Genomic DNA, 14,751 nt, shown 5'->3' with positions numbered 1-14,751 from the left:
TCATTCTTGTTTCTCCATCTATCACACAGGACCTACCTATTAATCCCATCCCCAGAAGCCACCCAGCCCCGAAGAAGCAAATGGAGCAATGCCTGGGCTCGGTTTATGTAAGCAGAGGCTGGGCTGCTATCAGCCCTTTGGGCAGGAAGGGGTGGAGGAGGGCCTTGCCTCCACCCTTCAAAGGGTGAGTGTGAGACAAGAATGTGGAGAGGCCACTCTCAGCCAGGCCAGGTGGGTCTTGGCCTTGGAGCCAGCTCTGAACTGACAGGTTCAAACCAATCTGTGGTTTAGCCTGCACTTCACAATGGGGTGGTGGTTGAAGGTTTGTGTATTTGTTTTTGCCTCATCCCCACACCAAACCAGAATGTCCCACAGAGAAGGCAGAGAGTGGATAAAACAGGATGCAGTGAGTCAGGGCCAGTGTGCATCAGGAAGTCAGGAAGAGAGGGTGCTCAGGACTGGAGGCTGCTTCTGCCCCCTGGAGTACAGGCCCCTGAAGTCACTTTCAGGCCCACACTCTGGAGTCTTTATTGGGAGTGTTTCAGGCATCAGTTTTCTTTTTTTTTTTTTGAGGTGGAGTCTCGCTCTGTCACCCAGGCTGGAGTGCTGTGGCCGGATCTCAGCTCACTGCAAGCTCCACCTCCCGGGTTCACGCCATTCTCCTGCCTCAGCCTCCTGAGTAGCTGGGACTACAGGCGCCCGCCACCTCACCCGGCTAGATTTTGTATTTTTTTTAGTAGAGACGGGGTTTCACCGTGTTAGCCAGGATGGTCTCGATCTCCTGACCTCGTGATCCGCCCGTCTCGGCCTCCCAAAGTGCTGGGATTACAGGCTTGAGCCACCGCGCCCGGCCAGGCATCAGTTTTCTTTAACTCCATTCTGTTCTCCTGCATCAGCCTTCCTCTTTCATTTTTCTTCACACAGCAGCCAGAGTGAGCCTCCAAAAACAGACCTGATCATGTCACTCCCAGGCCTAAGATCCCCAACGGCATCCCACTGTGCATCAAATCTGGATTCCTCAGCAAGGCCAGCAAGGCTTGAAGCAGCCTGCCTTCAGCCCCACCTTGCTCCCTCTCCTGGCTGCTTGTTAAGTTCCAGTTTCGAGACAGGGCCCTCTGTTGTCTCACCCAGGACTTTTGCACCCTGCTGTTTCCACTGCCTGCAATTCCCATTGTCCCCTTCCTTAAGCTCTTTCCCCTGTCTATTCCCACTTAGGTTATTCAGATCCCCAGATCTGAGCTCAGGATCTTCTGCAGAGAAATCTACTCTGACACTGTAACCTGCATTATGTTCCCTTATGGGCTCTCAGAGTACACCATGCTTTCCCTATATTGCATGTGTTACAAGTGTAATTTACAATTACTGTTGTTACTGTCTGTCTCATTTGCTGGACTGAATGCTCTATGAGGGCAGAATCTATGAGGACAGAAGCATTTTGTAGTTCTTTTTTTTTTTGTTTTTTTTTTTGAGACAGAGTCTCGCTCTGTCGCCAGGCTGGAGTGCAGTGGCACGATCTCGGCTCACTGCAACCTCTGCCTCCTGGGTTCAAGCGATTCTCCTGCCTCAGCCTCCTGAGTAGCTGGAGCTACAGGTGTGTGCCACAACGCCAGGCTAATTTTTTGTGTTTTTAGTAGAGACGAGGTTTCACCATGTTGGCCAGGATGGTCTCTATCTCTTGACCTCATGATCTGCCCACCTTGGCCTCCCAAAGTGCTGGGATTACAGGCATGAGCCACTGCACCCGGCCTGTAGTTTTATTCACCATAATATCTTCAGTACTGTGGATGAGTGAGTCACTTTGATTCCATTTAATAACTATGAGGACCTAACACTCAGATTCAGCAAAGACTTGCTGGGCACCTACTATGTGTCCAGCATGGTGCACCTTCATATGAACTCTTAATTAATTTTCACAAACTTTATGCTAGTGCTTGGAGTCCCAGGGCTAAAGTTATCACATTAGGTTATAAGGATTAGATAAGCTTATATATGTTAAAAAGCATAGGCCTGGCACAAGTAGGTAATCAACAAATATTTATTCAATGGACAAATATGTTAACAAAGAACTTTCTGATAAAGAAGTTTAATAATTTCTTTTCTTTTCTTTTCTTTTTTTTTTTTTTTTTTGAGACAGAGTCTTGCTCTGTCACCCAGGCTAGAGTGCAGTGGCGCGATCTCAGCTCACTGCAACCTCTGCCTCCTGGGTTCAAGTGATTCTCATTCCTCAGCCTCCTGAGTAACTGGGATTACAGGTGTGCACCACTATGCCCATCTAATTTTTATATTTCTAGTAGAGACCAGGTTTCACCATGTTGGCCAGGCTGGTCTCAAATTCCTAGCCTCAAGTGATCCACCCACCTGGGCCTCCCAAAGTGCTGGCATTACAGATGTGAGCCACCGTGCCTGGCCAAATAATTTCTTTTAAAGCTGAAAAACATAGGATTTCCCAAATTACATAGGTTATAAGTGCTAGGGGATTTGAACCCAGACCTAGAGCTGTGAGTCCAGATCTCATCCCCTGTTACCACTGAGCTCTCCTGGCCTGATGGGGAACTCAGAGAGATAAAGGACCTTGGTTTGTTTTCAAGGAACAGGCCATACAGTTGAAGAAGATAAGCACATAGGAAACAACCTGAAGACATGGTTTCCTCTGATTTCACGCCAAGGAAATTGATATGGACAGTGAGTGAAATTGGAAATCAGAGAAGAGAGAGATCCAGGGAGTAGTGAGTGAAGCCTCCAGAGAAAGAGAGGTGGGAAAGGACATTCCTGGAGGATGAGATGACAGAAGCAAGAACAGAGAGGAGCAAGTCAGTATGGATGGGCACCCCACCAACTGGACGATGCACATCCTGAGTTAGTAGGAGAGGAAGCCTGGGGAGGAGAGGTGGTGCCAGGAGCCACGGGACCTGCATGGCAGACAGAGATGCCATTGGGCTTGGCAATGGGAAGTCATTCCAGATTTCTGACCAAGGGAGCAGTCTTGTGTGAGTAAAGTTCAGGGAAGATCAGCCTGAGAGTGTTGTGTGGGATAAAAGTAAGAAAGAGGAAAGAAAAGGAAGGCGGGGGAAGAGAAGAGAGAGGAAGAATAGAACAAGGGAGGGAAAGAATGGTAGCATTTATTGTCCACCTTGCAGGTCCTTTCCAAAGGATAGCGTGTTTAATCTTCTCAACTACACTGCATGGTATGTATTATTATCCCAGTTTTACAAATAAAGAAGCTAGAGTTAAAAGAATTTATTAACTCGCCCAGGGTTACTTATCTAGATAGAAACCAGAACTAATGCTTGAGTGTTTTGCCTCCTAATCCAGCAACCTTTCCTCTATATTTCAAGAGATTGAAATATGGCTGGCAGGGAGCCTCGTTAGGAAGTGACTGCAGCAGCAGGGAAGTCACAGGGTGGTGGATTTGGGTACAGAGACTTTCCTGAGCTAAAGTAAGTGTGCCCACCTCCAGGGCCCAGCTCTAAAAGCCTGACGATGGGCACGTTGAGGTGGGTTCTGTTCTAACAAGTCCAGCAATGAAGTCAGGAGCAGTGAAGGGCCCATCCTAGAAGTGTCCAGTGTGGAGCCACGTGGAGAGTAGAATCCGAAGCAAAGTCTCAGGAGATGCAGTTAGAGCCGGGGAAGCAGCCTGGGCAGGAAGTCAGGGCAGCCAGGTTTTAGCCCTGGAAGTACCACTCTGGGACTTTGGGTCGGTCACTTAGCCTCCAGGAACCTCAGTCCTCCTCATCTGTAAAATAACATTTAAAATCTAATCTTCCTTATCTTTTGTTTTGAGACCCAAATGAGATTGTGACTATGGAGGTGGTTATTTTTATTTTTTATTTTTCTTAACTCAGGAGCGCTGGGCTGGTGGAAGAGATGGTGATTGTTATCAGATGGCAGGATGGTGACAGTGAGGGGCAGGCAGACCCAGGGCTGGAGGAGGGCAGAGGACAGGTGGGCATTTCCTCACCCAGGACAGGCCAGATGTGCTCCCTGAGCTATTGCCTGTGCTGGGTGTTTGCCATCAGCCATTTCTCCCTCTGACTTTATCACTTCCAATTAATCCATTGCTCACTTATTAAGTTCCCACTCTACTTAAGTCACCGAGATGAGCAATTCTTATTCCAATCCTCTGAACACCCTGAACATCTTTCTTCTTCACTGAATATCAAAAGAGCTAGTGAGATAAATCCACTGTGCCTTTGGCAAAAAGTGAGTTACCTATATCCCAATATTAAGACATATTAAAATTCTTTCACATTTCCCCCAACCTATTTCTCTTCTCCACCGAATTCATCATCTGTGACACATTTGTGTCATCAATTATGGCTGTAACTCATCCAATTCAGTTGTAGAAAGAAGAAAAAGGCACAAAAATGTTTATGCTGCTGGTTAAGTTAATGTGAAGCATTTTACATGTTGTAGGGGAGGGAGTACATGCTATGCATTGGCCAGCATAATGGCTCATGAATTTACTTATTGCAGAAAATGCATTAGTGGGTATAGCTATTTTCATTTTCTTGTACCAAAGCCTCTAAAGAAAAATAAAGGGGCCAGTGTATTGCTCAAGTGCATGTGCCATTCTTAAAAAACACAATGACCCCAAGGTGTCTGGATGTGCCAGATCCATCCTAGGCATAAGTGCCACGTAAGACAATAGTGCTCACAGGTGTCTTTGGGATATGTGTCCCTACAGATGAGTTGGGGATGTTCACCTTTCAGCTCACTGTCTGTTGCCTGTGCACACTTGCTCAGCCCTGAACACTTAGGAAATACTGTGGATTTCTCTGGAGATCAGGGCCAGAGAGGCTAGTGTGGAGTGAATCCTAGACACAAGATCAGGCCCATGATATGGGGGAAGATAGAGAGGAGGCAGAGAGGTTGAAATGCCAAGGGCTGACAGAGAGCTGGGAGAGCAGGAGCCCACCTGGAAAGACAGCCCCAGGGGAAGGTCAAAAGGGACATTGCCCTGGGCCCAGAGAGGAGGGTTTTACTTCATTGAAAATGAAACACACTCCAGGAGAGCATTCTAGATACTCTTGACTCTTTCCCAATACTGTAGCCGAGTTGTGTACTGTCAGTTTGTTTGGGATATTCTCTACTCCTTGAAGGTGGGGACTCTCGGAGATGACAGAAAAGCTGAGTTCTCTCAGGGCAGCCAGGCATTTGGACAGATGGCTTATGAGTAAAGCCACTCCTTACTCTTGTATGCTAGGAATTCACTCTTGGATTAATCCCACATGACTTTACTGAATTCTTGTGCAGAGAACAATGAACCCAGTCATTTGTGATGAAGCCACAGAAAGGATCACTAGGACTCCTGCCAGCCAAGTCTATCTGGGACTGGACTTGAGTGATGAATAGGGGCTAGGAAGACTTCTATTTCATGGATTCTGCATTTGTTTTGTTTGTTTAGGAGTGTATTAGTTTGTTTTCATGCTGCTGATAAAGACATACCCAAGACTGGGAAATTTTCAAAAGAAGGAGATTTATAGGACTTACAGTTCCATGTGGCTGGGGAGGTCTCTCAATCATGGTGGAAGGTGAAAGGCACGTCTCACTTGGTGGCAGACAAGAGAAGAGAATGAGGAAGAAGTGAAAGCAGAAACCCTTTAAAAAACCCATCAGATTTCATGATACTTATTTACTACCATGTGAACAGTATGGGGGAAACTGCCCCCATGATTCAATTATCTCCCACTGGGTCCCTCCCACAACATGTGGGAATTATGGGAGTACAATTCAAGATGAGATCTGAGTGGGGACAGGGAGTCAAACCATATCAAGGGGTTTTGCCTTTTTAAATAGTTTTCTATACAATTCTCTGGAAATTCTAGCCTTGGCTCAGCTAAACCAGTGAGGAAATAGGTATAGTCTACACTTGGTCTGGGGCCCCTAGAGGGCAGGATGGGCAGAGGCCAGGCATGAAAGTGATGGTAGCCATCCCAGAGTACCAGGACAGAGTTCAGGTGAGGAGCTGGGACCATTAGTCCTGGCTGGTCTGGAGTCTTTCTTTTGCTACACCTCCTGGGTTTGTACCTCCATGCTTTGGATATTTATGCCTCCATGCTTTGTACGTCTGGATGCTTTGTCCAATGGCTGGCAACAGCCCAGAGAGTTGGAACTGGACATAACAGAATGTTGAGTGGTCGTCAAGGATCCCCAGACTCTCTCTGCCTTCAGTGAGACCATCCCTCTCCCAGGCAACAGAAGGCTCCCCTATCTCCCATCTTGGATTGGCCGCCTTGTCTATATCCAGGCACATGTGCTGAGTCCTGATACCTCTGTATCTGGAAAGAAGCTGGGCACAGGGCAGTGCTGAGGCAAAGGAAGGGGGCTGGTGCTGACACCAAAGGGACAGAGAAAGGAGCACATTCATTCATTCCTATACAACTGTTAATAGTATGAGAGACACAGAAGGACTGAGAATTTTCCCCTGTGGCCCTCCTATATCCTTGGTCCCTGTAGTGGCAGTTCTTCCCTAACTCCTCTTGACTATACTTGACTTTAGCCCCTAACACCTCTGCACCCCTGTTGATAAAATCCAAATTGCCCAAACAATGGCTGATAATCTACAATACAGTTTCTCCCTCTTCCCAGAGTCATTCTTGACTGATCACTCCTGAAACTAGGTGAACTTGGCTGACCCCCTCTCCTGCTAAAGCCTGATAGGAAATTTTGCTCTCCTGCCCCAAGTGAGAAGGGAATAAAGGCTCTGCCAACAGTGCTCTGGAAGATTTTCTTCTGCCACGGACTCTGCTGACATGGTGGGTGCAGCATTGCTGTGAAGGTCCAGGACTGGCCCTGCTGGCTTCCTTGGGATAACATGGCCCAATCCTGGAGAGGGTGTTCTATCTATCCCAAGAAAAATATCCAGGGGGAGAGGGTGGGTGGACAACATGAAGAGACAGAACGGGGGGATCCTCCTGCACCTCTTAGAGGGGTCTGAAAGGATGTCAGGGAGGGCAATTCTAGAATCGTGGTAGATGGGCCTGCAGTACCACCTCCAGGAGCTGCCCGGGATCTGCTCGCAGCTTCCCACCACTGTGCCCTCACCAGCCCTCTTCAGCCACCCATACGGAGGTGGCTTCATCTTCAGCATATTGTGCCCGCGTCTCAAGCCAGTGGACCTCACTCGGTGCCATCATTTTTCTGTAGAGCTACCCAACATCTGTGTCATTTTCTCTCCTACCTTTTACCTTGGTAAGGCATCTGAAAAACCAAGGGGTTCCCTGCTAACCGCTGCTTCCTCTTCTTGCTTTCCCTGAATGGAATCCAAGCTTATCTGCACAGAGGAAGTATGTGCCAAGGCCAAGGTCCTATCAAAGGGACTTCTGTTCCCTGAGTTAAACATTGGTCCTTTGTTACCTCCCTGCCTGGATGCTTCCAGAGGTGGGAGGCCTCCTAGAGCCTCCAGTTTCGGTTTGAGGCCTCTGAGTGCAATGGTTCAGGAAAAAGGAAAGGCTCAATTAATGGGCAAGAAAAAACCCAGGGACAGGTTGATGTGATGCATTTGCTCAGGACTTCCTGCCCGGAGATGAAGGATTTTACATTTTCCTTCCTCCCTTGTACACCGAAGCCTATTGAAGAATGCTTTCCCCCTGCTTCCCAGAATAAGCACACCATCCTTCAAAATGGAGTTCAACGTCCTTTGCTTTCCGTCAGCTTCCTTTGACCAGCTCCTTCAGCACTCTATTCCTCATCCTCTCAGCAGTTATACAGCCATCTGCAGTGCGTTCATTTGCCCTCGTCTTTCCATGGCGTTTCATCTGTGTGCTCACCTCTGGCTCTGGAATGCTTTCCAAGGGTGCAATTCCTGTCTTCTCTATTTGACTGAGAGCTCCCTTCTTTTCTACTCAAAGCCTGAATACAGCACACCCTGTTCTTTAAATGTTTGTTAAACACTGATTCTAGCCAAGCCTTTCCCAAGGATAGTGTTTGAAAGGTCTCTGTGCAGGAGATATTAACTCAGCAAAAGCAAGAGAAGTTAGAAAGTTAGAGAGGCAACTCCCAGTTTCTCTCTATCTCTTTCTTTTGCTCTCTCACTTTCAGGATTGGAATAAGTAGCATGCTATTTCACATATATATTTCACCTATAGTTCTGCCTTGACTATAGTATATGATAGAAAATGAGTTTGGTTGGATTCCTCCAAGCCCTAAAGGCTATTGCCTGTTGCAGTAAGGAGGAAGGGTTTTTGAACCTAATTAACCACCTCCTCTCCCGCTGACACCCCAACTCCTGCTACCGAGAAGTGAACATGTGGGAGCAAGAGTTTACCCTTGGCTCGTGTACTGCTGTCCAAGCCCCAGACGAGTTTAACACTGACTCCACCGAGGGAGGGCAACCTGTGCCCAAATGCAGGCCCCTCTACATTCCTTTGGGTCCTTTCTCCATTTCCCATGTTTTCTACTAGGTACAAAACTCCCACGCATCCTCAGCATTTCACAGAATGTGACTTCTACCTCCTGTCCTGATTGAAACACACCTCCCCAGCCCTCCCACCCCACCTATGTCAAAGGGCTGGACTGACACTGGAAAGCAGTGTCAGCTCTAGCTACCCCAGGCCATTCCAGAACTTGCCTTTTCTGCCCCTGTAAGTGTAGCACTGCTCCTCAGTGCTTTGAGAGAGTATCTCAGAGTTCCTTTTGAGCATCCTTCAGGTACTGCCAGCTCTCTCAAGTACTGTCTGGATACTGGAGTCACAGGTTCAGGGAATTAGCAAGGATGCGGCAAGAGCTGTAGGTTTAGCTTAATCAGGCAAAAACTGGGGCAATTGTTCAGAACAATTACTTTCTGTTGGGGATGTTTTAATGTGGTAGCCGTAGAATGGTGGATGAGGTGGCCCTGGTTGAGGGACCAGGGACTGAGATAACTTTGCGTTCCTCTGAACCTGAATCAACCCAACCTTCCTTTTTCTGAACCTGCACTTTCCTGCAGAACACATAGGTGTCTCTGACCTCACTGGGGCTCTCAGTGTCACCACACATTTTTTGTCATTGTTCCAAATTAACTTTATTTCTCATCCCTTCCCACAATGGCTCTTCTGTACCTTCTCTCTTATTAAGCTCCTCACCCTACCCTACTCTCCTTGCTTTCACATTGCCTCCAAATTAAAAGGGAAGATGCAATCTCTTAGGAGGGAATGCCCTCCATTTCCCACCCTCTTCCCACAAAGGTTTGATTTTTTTTTTTTTATATCTCTCCATCCTTTCCTTCCTTTGTTTTTTTTTGTTTGCTTGTTTGTTTGTTTGTTTTAATTTTTTTCTTTTTCCTTTTTCTTTTCTTTTTTTTTTTGAGATGGAGTCTCACTCTTTCACCCAGGCTGGAGTGTAGTTGTATGATCTCAGCTCACTGAAACCTCTGCCCCCTGGGTTCAAGCAATTCTCCTGCCTCAGCCTCCCCAGTAGCTGGGATTACAGGTGTGCGCTACCATGACCAGCTAATTTTTGTGTTTTTAGTTTTTAGTTTAATGACAGGGTTTCGCCATGTTGGCCAGACTGGTCTCAAACTCCTGACCTCGGGTGATCTGCCCGCCTCAGCCTCCCAAAGTGCTGGGATTACGAGCATGAGTCACTGCGCCTGGCCCATCCTTCCCTTCTTCTTCCCTGACCTGGAGAAGTTGCTGACCCTCTTTCCCCAGCAGAATTTATTCTCGTTCATTACGTCTTGTCTCCTCTACTTTTTCTCAAGAGCCTTCCTCTATACGATCACTTTTCCTATATATTTAATTTTTTCTCTACAGAGTCTTTCCTTCTAACATATAGTCATGCTCAAATCTATTCCATCTTAAAGCAAACAATAAAAAAAAACCCTTCTGTTCTCTTGATCACATTTTTTTTCCAATTTCCCTAGCTTTCTTCCCTAGCTAAACTGTAAAGAGAGGGAAGTAGATTTAACTATACTCACTGTCTTCACTTCCATTGGCTCTACAACTGGCTAACGTTGGTTTTCACAGTCAGTTCTCTGAAACTGTTTTTGCTGAAATTATTGGTGATGTCTTAATTTCAAAATCCAATAGAAATGTTTTAGTTCCATCATATTTGATGTGTCTGGGGTATTTGGTATTGTTGACCATGTGCTTTTCTAGAAACTCTTTTTTCCCCTTAGCTTTCAAAATCTCTCTCTCTCTCTGAACAGTGGTGAGTACTATGCAGAGAATTCAAGAGTGGTCCTATGAAAGGAAAGATCAAGTGTCATCTTTAGCTTGAGCATTCAGCAAAGGCCCCTCAGAAAATCTGAAATTTAATCTAAAATGTAAAGGATGAGAAGGAACTAGCTATATAAAGACAAGGAGAAAAGAACTCTAGGAGAAGGAACAGCCAAGGTAGAGTCCCAGAGCTGGGACAAGCTTGATGCATTTAAAGGAGAACATGAAGACAGATCTGAGAAGGGATCACAGGAGAGAGCCTTGAAACCCAAGAGGATGAGCAGGGAAAGGATTCTGAGGAGGAGCACACTACCCAGGAGCCAGTGTTTCAAAATGAAGGGAGTTGTCAGTTGTGTCAAATGTGCAGAGAAATAATGTAAATGGGAGCAAAGCAGACTACTGGTTCTGCCAACATGGATGTCATTGGTAACTTTGACAACAGGGTCTTGGAGGCGTGGAGGGGAAGCTTGTTTGAAGCGGGAGGAGGAGTGAGGTTCAGGTGAGAAAGGAGAGGTTGTGATTATTTCAAGGAACATTTCCAGAGGGGAGCAGAGAGATGGCCAGGGTGCTAGAGCAGTGTTGTCCAACACCATAGCCACTTGTCTAATTTAAAAATATAAGTTTATGTTAATTAAAATGCAATAAAATTAAAAATTTAGTTCTTTGTCACACTAGCCAAATATCAAGTGCTTGAGGGCCACATGTGAGGAGCAGCTGCTCAACTGGGCAGAGCAGATAGAGCATAGTTTTATCATTGCTGAAATTTCTGATGGACAACTCTGCTCTAGAAGATGTAGGGTTAAGGAAGGTTTTAATTTTTTTGTTGTTGTTAATTTTTTAATTTGAGAGATACTAGACAGAACAGTGATCAAGTAGAAATTGGAGGCTCTGCTTTCTCATTGGACTTCTCTTTCTTTACCTCCCTTTAGATGTCAGTGTGCCCCAGAGATCCATCCGTGAGCTCTGTTCTTCTTATTCTACCCATCCTCCCTGGACAGCCTTATCCATGCTCATGATCAACTGTCACCTACATTTAGGGGCTCTGTTATTGCTTCTCCTTCATGAACTGCAGAGCCACAGTCTACCTGCCAGGGGCCATGCCAACTTAGAAGTCCCACAGCAACCTCAAACTCAGTATGCCCCAAACCGAACCTCCCTTCTTCCTGGTCCTACCCCTATAGCACCTTCATGAATTCTGTCTACTTGTTCAGACCAGCAAAGTGGGCATCATTTTGAGCTCCTCTTTCTCCTTTAATCTTTATATCCAGTTAGTCACTAAGCTGCTGGTTGTCTTGTGGGCACATTTAGAATTGTACACCACCTCCATCTTCACTGATTTATTTAAATTCTCACTTGGACTGTTGGGAGCATTGTGGATTAGCTAGCAGAAGACTCACATCCACCCCCTTCTCCCAGGCTGGCCTCTATTAGTGGGGACAAGACAGGCTTTCTTACAGCTAGAGATGGCTTGTGATATAATTCTGGTCAATGAGACAGAAAAGAAAGTCTGTTCAGAAGTTTCTGGGAAAGACTTTGCTTTCTTATTTAAAAAGACAGATACAAATGCGCCCAGTTTTTTCCCCTTCGTCATCCTTTGAACGCCAGATTTGTGACTGGAGCCACCATCTTGCAACTGCAGAAGGAAGGCAAAGAGAATTCCTGTGCCTTTGCCCTGAACAATGCCCATAGCCACCTACCCTCATATTTCTCACTATGGGAGAAAAAATAAACCCCCTTTTATTTAAGCCACAGGGGATTCTGTTACTTGCAGCCAAAAGCATCTTTGACTGATAAAGTCTTCTAGCTAGTTTCTTTGTTGTAGTATCACTGCAGTATGTTCCATTCTCCACAGCCTTGGCCAGAGCCTTTATAAAATGCAAATTTGACCTTGCTACTTCCCTGCTTCAAATTTTCCATTGACTCTCCACTGCTCACAGGATAAAGATCAGACTGCTTTGCATGACACATAAGCCCTCCACAGTCTCCTGCTGCTTGCTCCTCTGGCCTCATCCCTGGGCACTGTACATGACGGACAGTTCTGCAGATACACCACACTTCTTTGTGCTTTTTTTGGCATATGGTGTTTCCCCTGTCTGGAACACCTTCTTCTTTCCAGGTCTTTCCCCTCCTCTCTTAGAGCTCTACCCTCTATGGTTCTATATCCTTATATCTTGAATATAATTATAGCTTATTGTCTCTTCCTCTTGCTAGACTATGAGCTCCTTCATTTTCTGATATGTCTTATTTATCTTTGTTTTCCTAATATTGGATAGAGGGTTTGAACTCAGGAAACTGAGAAATAATGAAAGAACAAATGAATAAGTGTGCTGAACCAGGGGCCTTGATTCTGTCTCTAGTTCTACTTCTTATAATGCCATGAGCTCTCTGAAACTCATGTTCCTCATATGTAAAACAGAGCAATTCTATCTTTGCTGTTTGAGGTGTCAATGAAATTATTTTTATATGGCAGCTTTGTAATAGCAAAACAGCACTGGCCTTGGTGAGAGGTCAACCCAAGTTCAAATCCATGACTCCAATAATTATTAACTTATGAACTTGGGCAAGTTGAGTAAACTGTCTGAGCCTTAGTTCCCTAATTGACAGGAAGTTAGATAGAAATGTGCGGGGTTGTTATGAAGATTACTTGAGATACTGAATATGAGAATTATTGGTTCATAAGATGGACTCAATAAATGTTTAGTTGAAGTGGACATGCGAAGAGGTGGTCTTCAGTCTTGATAGGATCCCACTTGGGATGCCCAGTTCCTGGACAAGACCTGTGATTCCCATGCTGCTGGGCAGCCAAAGCCCAAACCTGTGCCTGCCTCCTTTCACTGTGCAGACAGTAGGCACCATGCCAGCAGCTCCATGCAGAGCTGCTCCGGGTCTCTGTCCCTAGGTTGGAGGAATAAGAAGAGTCACGACCATCTACACAGCACTGAAAAGATTCTCCGATGCGTCCATAAATATATATCTCATGTAATTATTCTCTTGAGCACTCAGCAAAGGCTTCTCAGAAAATCTGAAATTTAATCTGAGACTTAAAGTGTGAGAAGGAAGTAGCTATGTAAAGATGAGGAGAAGAGAACTTCAGGAGAAGGAACAGCCAAGATAGAGTCCCAGAGCTGGGACAAGCTTGATGCGTTTAATAGAGAACATGAAGACAGATCCTTCAGGAGCCCCTGCTTAAAGGATGAGGGCAGGAGAGTCCCTCAAAGAGGAGATGACAAACATTTCCCCAGATCCAAGCAACTGAACAGAGCCAGGAACTAATCCAAATGACGCCTTCGCAGAGTCCTGCCTACCCCCGAAAACAGAGTGTGGCGGGGTTGATGTGAGTTGGAGGAGGTGTTGATGTTGCAAGTCAACTTGTGCTGTAGCCTCAGTCCCACTTTCAGGCATGAAGGCCCAGGAGGTAGAGAGTGCTGTACTCTCAACATGTCCAAACACAGATCCATGCAGGGGACCCCCAGATCTGAGCCTCTCCCCGTGGTCTATGTCTCAGTGAGTGGTATTAGTATCCATCCAATCACTAAGGAATGAAACCAAAACATGACTCATGAGCTTGCACTCTGCCTCGCCCTCAGTAATACGTCCACCAAATCATGTCAGTGATGAATATCTTCAAACCTTCTTTCTTTTCTTCTTTCTGCCACCACCACAGCTGCACAGTGCCCCACCGCCTCCCTCCCAGACTACGGTAGTAGCTTTCTAACTGTTCCCTTCACACCCATCCCAACCTGTCTTGGTCCCCTCCCCACCCAGCCACCAGAACGATCTTTCCATCTGTAGAGATGTACAGAGTTCGGTGCAGCAACTCTCTTCATGTAAGAGGAATTTTTTGAAAAGTCTCTGGGAGTTGATGCTCAGATCCTAAGAGCCCTCAAGTGTCAGGTAGAGGTGAGAAGGATTTGCTGGTTGTGCTACAAGTTGGGAAAGAAAAAGAAAGGGTGGAAGGGGAGATGATGTGAGGCCATGTGGTTGTGATAGGCCCCTTGGCATGTGATAGGCCCCCACACTGACCTTCAGTAAAAAACTCAGAAAACAACAAAATGCTTAACGTAACCTGATTTCCCATGGGAATCTGTGAAAGGCCTGGGCTTTGGGTCTAGACCAACAGTGAGCAGAGACAGAGAGGGTGGCATGGGGAGGGCAGAGTGTGGATTGGGAAGGAGGCAGGTGTGGGGAGACTCCAAAGCAGCACACACAGATGCAGATAGGACAAAACTGTAGGAGGCTCTTAAAACTGGAGAAGGGCTTTGACTGTTTCAGTTCTGAGGAATCTAGGTGCAGGCTAAGATGAACCAGTCCTCATGCGGGTCCCAGTTGACATCTGAATTACACATCTACATGATAATAATATGAATAGACACCATTTATTCAGCAGTGTGCTGTGGTTTTGTTTATATGTAGTATCTCATTTGATTCTATTTTCATAACAACTGCAAGAGGTAAGTATTATTATTGCCTTACTTTACAGGGCTCCATCCTGTTATAATCTAAGTTCGTTTTCCTCCATTTTAAGATAAACAATAACTGTAGGGCAGCATAAAGTTCCCTGAACCACACAACAAAGAAAGTTAAAAGATGGAAAAGGTAATTGCTGAAAAGGAAA

The 14,751-nt window shown here is 45.9% G+C and overlaps 1 long non-coding RNA gene across 1 annotated transcript; it reads right to left on the bottom strand.

Annotated features, from left to right (window-relative positions):
* Nucleotides 1-2,363: 2,363 nt before the first annotated feature.
* LOC108535138 (uncharacterized) lies at nt 2,364-6,531 on the bottom strand. Its single transcript, XR_001887138.1, has 3 exons — nt 6,028-6,531; nt 5,491-5,548; nt 2,364-3,733 (listed from the first exon to the last, which is right to left on the bottom strand). It is a non-coding gene; the product is annotated as an uncharacterized LOC108535138 (long non-coding RNA).
* Nucleotides 6,532-14,751: the final 8,220 nt, after the last annotated feature.

The sequence above is a fragment of the Rhinopithecus bieti genome, unplaced genomic scaffold (assembly GCF_001698545.2).
Source record: "Rhinopithecus bieti isolate Rb0 unplaced genomic scaffold, ASM169854v2 scaffold_12049, whole genome shotgun sequence".
Lineage (NCBI taxonomy): Eukaryota > Metazoa > Chordata > Mammalia > Primates > Cercopithecidae > Rhinopithecus > Rhinopithecus bieti.
The sequence above is the reverse complement of the archived record's forward strand: the minus strand, read 5'-3'. Positions and strand labels throughout refer to the sequence as shown.